Below are 8,455 nucleotides of genomic sequence, written 5' to 3' on the forward strand. Positions count from 1 at the left end.
ATCAGAGTATAAGGGCTCAAGTGGAGGTGGAGGGAGGGAGGCTACGGGAGGGTGCCATTGGGGAAGTGGGTATGTAGTTGAATAAGATGGTTTGGGATGTTCTGTGTGATATACACCCTCAAAAAAAATCAACAAATTTTTTTAAATTGTATTATATTTGAGGAGGAAGCATGGAAATTTACATCATGCTAATTAGTAGAGGTGATAAACATTGCCACTGACATATACCCGATGACTTTATAGACATACACAGGTGCCAAGGATCCAAGTGCAAACGATTATGACTAGTAATAATCAGATGCATACAGATTAGAGATGCATGCACCAACATCTCAGAGTTAGAAGCAGAAACAATGAGTCTTTCTTCAAGGAACAATATATTCTAAAATGAAATGGAGATCTTTTTTAAAGGTTAAAAACTCATTCAGTTTTATGTCTTACAGGGCTTATACTGAGTTCAATATTGTATAACTGTATTAATTCAACTGTGAACCTAGAAACTTGCAGCCACTTGTGAAAGAGATGTACTCTTGCTCTGGAGTGTGTTACTGAATATGTTAAAGCTGTAGTGAAATCCTTCTTCTAATCATGTAGTTATTAAAAATTTTTTTTAAAGTTCAATCTAGACAGTTTTTAAAAAAACTTTTTCTGCTCATAACTTTTTAAAAAAATATTTTACTGATTATTATTTTTATTTTATGTGTATGAGTGTATTGCTTGCATATATGTTAGTGTACCCATGTTGTACAGTGCCTGTGGAAGTCAGAAGAGGGCATTGAATTCCTTAGAACTGAAGTTACAGACACTTGTTAGCTGCCATGTCAGCTGGGAATTTAACCTGGGTCCTCCGGAAGAGCAGCCGGTGCTCTTACGACCGAGTCATCCCTCCAGCCCTCACAATTCTTTTTCATCAGAGAAATTTTTACATGATCCTGTGTATACAAGTATATAAAATAGGCACACAAATCAAACATTTGCTGATAATATATCATAATTTATTATTTTTATTATTTTGCTGATAATAAATCATAATTTATTGTTTTTTAATTGTTACATTTGTATATTTGTGTCCATGTATGATAGGGATGGAGTGCTTGCCATGTTGAATTGGAGGAAGTCAGAGGACAACTTGAGGCAATCAGTTTTCTTCTTCTACCATGTAGGTTCTGGGGATCAAACTCAGGTCATCAGGCTTGAGAACAAGTGGCTTTATAAGCTGAGCCATCTTGCTAGCACCCAAGAATTGTTTTAAAACAATTATTTGGTGCACATGTAATTCTACTATTTATTAAAACAAACTTACATACCAATGAAATAGAAGTGTTTATTTTTAATATGAATAATTAAATCTTGGGGTGGAGAGATGGCCCAATGACTAAGCACACTTGCTGCTTTTCCAGAGGACAGGAGTTTGGTTCCCACACACATTTTGCCTGTAACTACAGCTCCAGGGGATCTGACCCTCTCTTCTGACCTCCATGGCACCTGCACTCATGGGGCATTCCCTCACAGACACAGATATAAATAAAAATAAGATCTTAAAAAAATAATTAATGGGGGCTAAAGAGATGGCTCAGCGGTTAAGAGCACTGACTGTTCTTACAGAGGACGCAGGTTCGATTCCCAGCACCCACATGGTGGCTACGAACTATCCTTAACTCCAATTCCAGGGGAATCTGACGCCCTCTTCTGACCTCCACAGCATTGTATGACACAAGTGCACTCACACACATGCAGGCAATACACTCATACACATAGAATAAAATTTAAAAAATAAATAAATTTTTAAAAAATCATTAAGAGCTAGAGAGCTGGCTCACACATACCGCTCTTGCAGAAAACCCGAGTTTGATTCCCATCATCCACATTGGGTGGGTAACAACTGCTGTAACTCCACCTCCAGGGGGATCTGACACCTTGCCTTCCCCTGGCACTTGCACTCACTTGCATAGCTTCCCCCCAAGTGATTAAAAATAATAATAAACTTTAAGATAATTAATTAGCTAAATCTTGACTGAATATATTTGATACTGCAAGATGTAGAGCATCATCAACAACTTTTGAGTTGGCTGATTTTTAAATTTTTTATTTATGCTGGGGCTACAGGGAGACAAAAAAAAGACCAAAATTTTTTAAATTTATGTATTTATTTTTATATTGTGTATGAGTATTTTGCCTAGAGGTATATAAATGTATCTGTGCATCCAATGCCCATGGAGGCCAGAAGTGGGTGTCGGATCCCCTGGAACTGAGTTACAGATGGTTATTAGCCACCATGTGGGTGCTGGGAATTGAACCCAGGTCCTCTGCAAGAGCAGTCAGTGCTCTTATCTGCTTGAGCCATCTTTCCAGCCCCCAAACAGCAATTTTAATCATCAAACATTCTAACAGAGAACAATCCAAAGACATACTAATTTGATAACTTACATGCTGAGGAATGACAGTAGGAAAATACTAAATATCCTTGTTTCTCATAACTAGACCATTACATTTCTACAGGAATGGAAAACTTTGTATTTACAGTAAAAACACTGCAATTCATAGTATTCCATAGTCTGGAATCTAAGCCATGGTGTTTCTGACAATATTTGATGGTGTTGCATGGCAATAGCCTGTACATGTGATGTATTCAAAACCAAGGCTGCAGTGAAGTCTCAAGATGCAACACAGACAAGCACTCTCAGAAACACCTTGAATTCATTATGCATTTGATTTTGAATTCCTTTTTGTAGTTGTGCCTTCAGAAACCTTTTACTGTTGCTAAATTTCCCATAATCCTCATAGTCAGTTATACAACCCCATGGGGGGGAGTGCTCACAACCCACAGTTAAGGAAACTGCACTCTAGACTACTTCCAGAATCTCAAAAACTCCTTTACTTATCATCCAATTCCAAAGACACTTGCATACTTTTAAGTAACTGCCACAACTGCTTGTCACTGCACAATACCCAAGTCTGTACTACTCAGGGTTCTTCAGAGAAAGACAAGCAATAGGACAGAAGGCTGAATGGATAGATGGATGAACAGAGACCGGGAGCTGACTCACAAAATTCTGCAGGCTGATCTGGAATAGGCAGACTAGATCCAGACCCAGGAAGAGGCAAGGTTTTAGTTTGAGTCCAAAATGGGGGGAGGACAGACACCAATGTCCTAGTTTAAAAAGCAGTCAGGCAAGATGAGCCTCTTAACCTTAGGGGCGGGGTGTCAACCAGCAATTTCGCTCTTCTCTTCAGCTGACTGGGTGGTGCCCACCTACTAGAGGCAGGGAGATCTTTACTCAGCTCACCAATGCCAATGTTAATCTCACACAGAAGCATCCTCCTTGGCACACACAGAATATTTTGACTGAATATCCAGGCATCCCATGGCCAGTCAACTTGATCCCTAACACAAACCTTTACTGTTCTCAGTCCCATAAATAACCTAAGGTTTCATAACATAAGCTGGAATCTCCTGGGCAGCTTTAAAGAGATACCTCCCTCCAGTTCTACCCCAGCAATGCTTACACTGTTGGTCTGATGATTTCAGTATGCAATCATGAGGGCCAGACTTGGGGCCCTGGCAGGCAAAGTCATTAGGGGGGAGAAACCACACAGAAACAGTTATGTGGGCTGGCCCCAGAGCCACTACCAACTGCAAAGTTCTCTTAACTAGGGTATAGCTCAGCGGTAGTGCTCAATTCCCAGCACTAAAATAAATAAGAAATAAATTGGCAGGCATGATGATGTACTTCTGTAATCCCAGCACTTGTGAGGCTAATGTAGGTGGATCACAAGTTCTAGGTCAGCCTGGGTTACAGAGTGACTTGGAGGCCAAGGCTACCTCGTAAAAGCCTGTCTCAAAAATAACATTAATAATAATATTAATTAGGCTGGGCGTGGTGGCACACGCAGTTAGTCCCAGCACTCAGGAGGCAGAGATAGGCGGATCTCTGTGAGTTCAAGGCCAGCCTGGTCTACATAGTGAGTTCCAGGCCAGCTGGTGCTACAGGGAGACCTTGTTTCAAAAAGACCAAAATAATAATAATGATAATAATAATAATAATAATAATAATAATAAAAAACCAAAGTCCTACAATGCTCACAGTTGCCCTTTGGGAAGTGAAACATTCTCAGGAGGGTGATGAAGTCTGCACACTGATATGAAGGAGACAAAATGGCTAAAAAGCTTAAAAAAAAAAAGGAGAAGAGGAAGAAGAGAAGGAGGAGGAGGAAGAGGAGGAGGAGGAAGAGGAAGACGGCGGCTGCAGCAGTAGCAGCAGCAGCAGCCTATCATGGTGCCTGGTGGTGCATGCCTATAATTCCAGCACTTGGGAGGCAGAGGCAGAGGCACGCAGATCTCTGAGATCCAGGCCACCCTGGTCTTTTGGGAGACCCCGTTTCAAAAAGACAAGAGAAAAGAAAAGAAAAAGAAAAAGAATTCACATTAAACAAACAAACAAAGAAAAAAACTAAGGCAGTCCACCATCTCTATGTCCGCTGCCCAAACTACTGAGACCGTGCGGGGCTGCCTAGATCAGAAATTCTAGGTTAAAAAGTGTGCGAGGAGGGAATACATAAGGGTATAGAAGAGGGGGACGGGGTGGGGGCGGTGAGTCACGTCTACGCAGCCACCGACCCAGTAGAGCTGGGTGTTCCCTGCCTCGAGTGCAGGAGAGGGAGGGAGCCCGGGGAAGGGGGAGTCGGAAGCCCCTTCCTGCGCTCAGCACTGGCCGCATCCCCAGTGGGCCGTCGAACTGCCCCGGACTAGGCTTGCCGGGCCCCAGCGTTACCTCCCGGGCCTCCCGCGGCTGCCAGAAGGCGGCTGCGCCCGCCTTCTCCCTCCCGCAGGCGGGGCTCGGCTCCTAGGTTCAATAAGGATTACATCATGGAGCAGGAATGCGGGGCAGCCTGAGAATCAAAGCCGCGCTCCCCTGGTTAACTGTACTGGGCTGAAACCCATCCTTCTCGCCCCCTCCCGCGCCCTCTCCCATCCCGGTCCGCTGCTTTTCGTACCATTAAGGGTAGCATTATGGGGGAGAGGAAAATCTGATCAAAACTGTGCACCGCCACTGACAGATTTTCTATGGATTCTATAAAGGCCACCTGAAAGATTTCCCTAATTAATGGATGACATCTTTGGCTGAAGGAGAGGCGATGGATTCGACTCTGTCTTAGTCTTTGTTAACCTTCTAATTAACTTTCGTAGGTCACCCAGGTCTCCCAAACCTAAAAAGTGAAGGGGCCCATTGTGCCGGGAGCCGTAAACTTACTTTTGCTGCTTGGGTACTTAAAAGGGAGAACGATTATAGGCCAAGAAAAATAACTCCATTTAAAAGCTTTGTGGTCGCAGAGAATACATGGTCCCTCCCTTAGAAAATAATTGAAACACCTTTTATACCAATATTTCTATGCATAATAAAAACAAATTAGCAAAATGCATCTAAATTCAGCACCACTTTCAAATTACCTTCTTTGGAATGTAAGCCTCTACAAGTCAACAAAAGGAGTTGGATTTAGAGAGAAGATTGCAACTGCAACAGCTACCAGCGGAGGGACTGCAAGTCAGGCAGGAGGGGTGAGGGGTGCTTGGAGACTTCAGCCTCACCTCCCTGGGAAGCAGTCCAAACCTACCGCCCTTGTTGAGCTAGCCTTATGAAGTGTCTGAGGGGCACAGAGGCAAGACAGCCAGACCTTTTCTGGACAGGCTGATATTTATAAATTGAGTTTGGGAACTTTTTATTTTGTTGTTTTTGAGACAGGGTCTCTCCAGGCCAGGCTGGAATGCCTGGGCTCAAGGGATCTTCCTGCCTCAGCCTCTTAGCTGGGATGATGGACACTTCCATCGTTTCCCCCTCTTTTACTTTCTTTGTTCTGCATGCTAAACATGTATTCTACCACTGAGCTACACTCCCAGCTGCCAAAAATATTTTCAATAGTCTCAGTGAAGAACGCATACTGCAAAGCCAGAAGGAAAGAAAAGCGTTGTGAAAATTGTGGGAGAAAAAGAAGGGGGCTGGGGAAGGAAGGAGAGAGAGACAGAGGCAGAGACAGAGACAGAGACAGAGACAGAGGAAGCTGAGTCCTGTTGGAACCTTCTTGGCAGTGTTTGCTTCTCCAGCTCCTTGGTGGCTCTGAGGTCATTTGAGGCAGACACAGTAGGAGCAGGTGCTCAGCCTCAAATGCAAGCACCTGAGACCCTTCTAAAGCAGGCCTGAGCTCTGGGAGTTCCCTGAACAGAACAGCCACTTCGGCATCTTACTCTCTGGTTGTAAACCAAAACAGAAAAGTGTAAACCTCTAAATATGATCAATATTTAAAATATGCCAGTCAATCTCTTTTTCTGCATACCCCCAAAATTTTACACAGTTCAAGTTTCTGCCTTTTTTGGGGGGGGGTCTTTTTGAGACAGGGTCTCCCTGTAGCCCCAGCTGGCCTGGATTCGCTATGGAAACCAGGCTGGCCTCTGCCTCCAGAGTGCTGGGATTAAAGGCGTGCACCACCACACCTGGCGTGCCTTTTTAATTTTAACTTCAATACCATACCATGGGAATTTTTCTGTACTATTAAAAATGGGGACACGGGGGCTGAAGACATGGCTCGGTGGTCAACAGCATGTACTGCTTTTTCAGAGGAACCAAGTTCAGTTCCCTGTGCCCATGTTGGGCAGCTCACAAACACCTGTAACGCCAGCTCCAGAGAATTTGACACCTTTGACCTCAGAGGGCACACACACACACACACACACACACACACACACACACTTTAAAAAATAAAGTAAATTTTTGGGGGCTGGAGAGATGGCTCAGCAGTTAAGAACACTGGTTGTTCTTGCAGAAGACCTGGGTTCAAATCCCAGCACCCAAATGGCAGCTAACAACTGTCCATAACTCCAGTCCCAGGGGATCCAACAGCCTCTTCTGACCTCCGAGGGCACTGCATGATATGGGTGCACTTACCTACATGCAGGCAATACACACATACACATAAGATAAAAATCATAAAATTTAAATTAAAAAATAAATAAATAAATAAATAGAGTAAATTTTGAAAAATAAAATGGAACACAGTCTGGCAAGACTGCTTATCAGAGTAAAGACAATTGCCAACAAGCCTGAGTTTGATCCCTGGAACCCACATGATGGAAGGAGAAAACCAACTCCTGAAAGTTGTCCTCTGACCTCCACATGCATGTTTTGAGCACAAACACACAACAGGTATATAAATGTAAATACAGATCTTTTTAAATGGGAGCATGGTCCTTTTGAAGTTCTGCCTATATATAAGGTGAGGGGTAACTTGAAGAGCTCTTCTGGAAAGCAGTCACTGTCTTTATATACTCTAGAGGGCTGCAACCCTTCTGGATGGTAAACTGGCAGTATCTACCAAAATTCAGGATGCACACATTCAGGCTTAGGTGTGCATCCTAATGATGGAATGTTTACCTAGCATTCATGAAGTCTTAGATTCCATCCATAGCACTGGTGAAAGTCCAACCTTTGATATAGCAATAACTCTCTGGGAATTTTCAGGAGGGGTATATTTACACAAGTTCAAGATAACTGTATGTATTAATTATTCTTTCCAGTATTGTTCATAAGTACAAAAGGCTGAAAACTAAATACCCATCAAGTTTGGTTAAGGAAATGTAGTGTCTTTTAGTACTAGCAGTTTTGTAAATGAGAATAGACTGAGGCATCACTGTGAGAGGAGGGACATGATAACTTGCATTTCTTGAATTTTGTACTATGCCAATATATTTTCTGTTTAAATATAAAACTATAAATTTAACACTAAAAAAAGGGAATGGTGGGGCTGGAGAGATGGCTCAGTGGCTAAGAGCACTTGCTGCTCTTGCAGAGAACACAGTTTGGTTCCCAGCACCCATGTTGGGCAACCTGTATCTCCATCTTCTTGGTAACCCATAAGTATGTGCACAAACACACATACACAAAAATAAATGATAAAATGAATCTTTTAGAAAGAGAGAGAGAATGGTGACCAGATTTCATTGTGCTCTGGGCATAGCTTTGCACAATCCAAAGATGGCCCAATCTTAAGTGCCTTGTCATTATTGTGATTAAATAATTTGTATTAGACTTTTCAAAGTATGACTAGAACAAAAACTCCTAAAATGGAAGATACACAGTCATTTTATCTTTCAAATAAAATGAAAACAAAATAGCATATTATTTGATTCCATTGTTCAAAATTAAAACTCAACTAACTGTTAAATCTGTATAAATACAAGAGTCAGCCTTTATCAACATGTGTGTGAGGTCAAATGCTTTGGACTTTGGAACTGGGGAAATATTGCCTACCATTTGAGATATGCCGAAAGAGATAGAAATATAGTAATCAGTTAAGATCTTATATTATGCAAATTCTTCTCACCCACAAGAGTCTGATTGACTTGTATCAATCATTTTAAGTGAGATATCTTAAAAGATTAAACTAAACCTGGGCAAATAATATT

Source organism: Nannospalax galili, unplaced genomic scaffold, assembly GCF_000622305.1.
Source record: "Nannospalax galili isolate Female #2095 unplaced genomic scaffold, S.galili_v1.0 scaffold324, whole genome shotgun sequence".
Classification (NCBI taxonomy): domain Eukaryota; kingdom Metazoa; phylum Chordata; class Mammalia; order Rodentia; family Spalacidae; genus Nannospalax; species Nannospalax galili.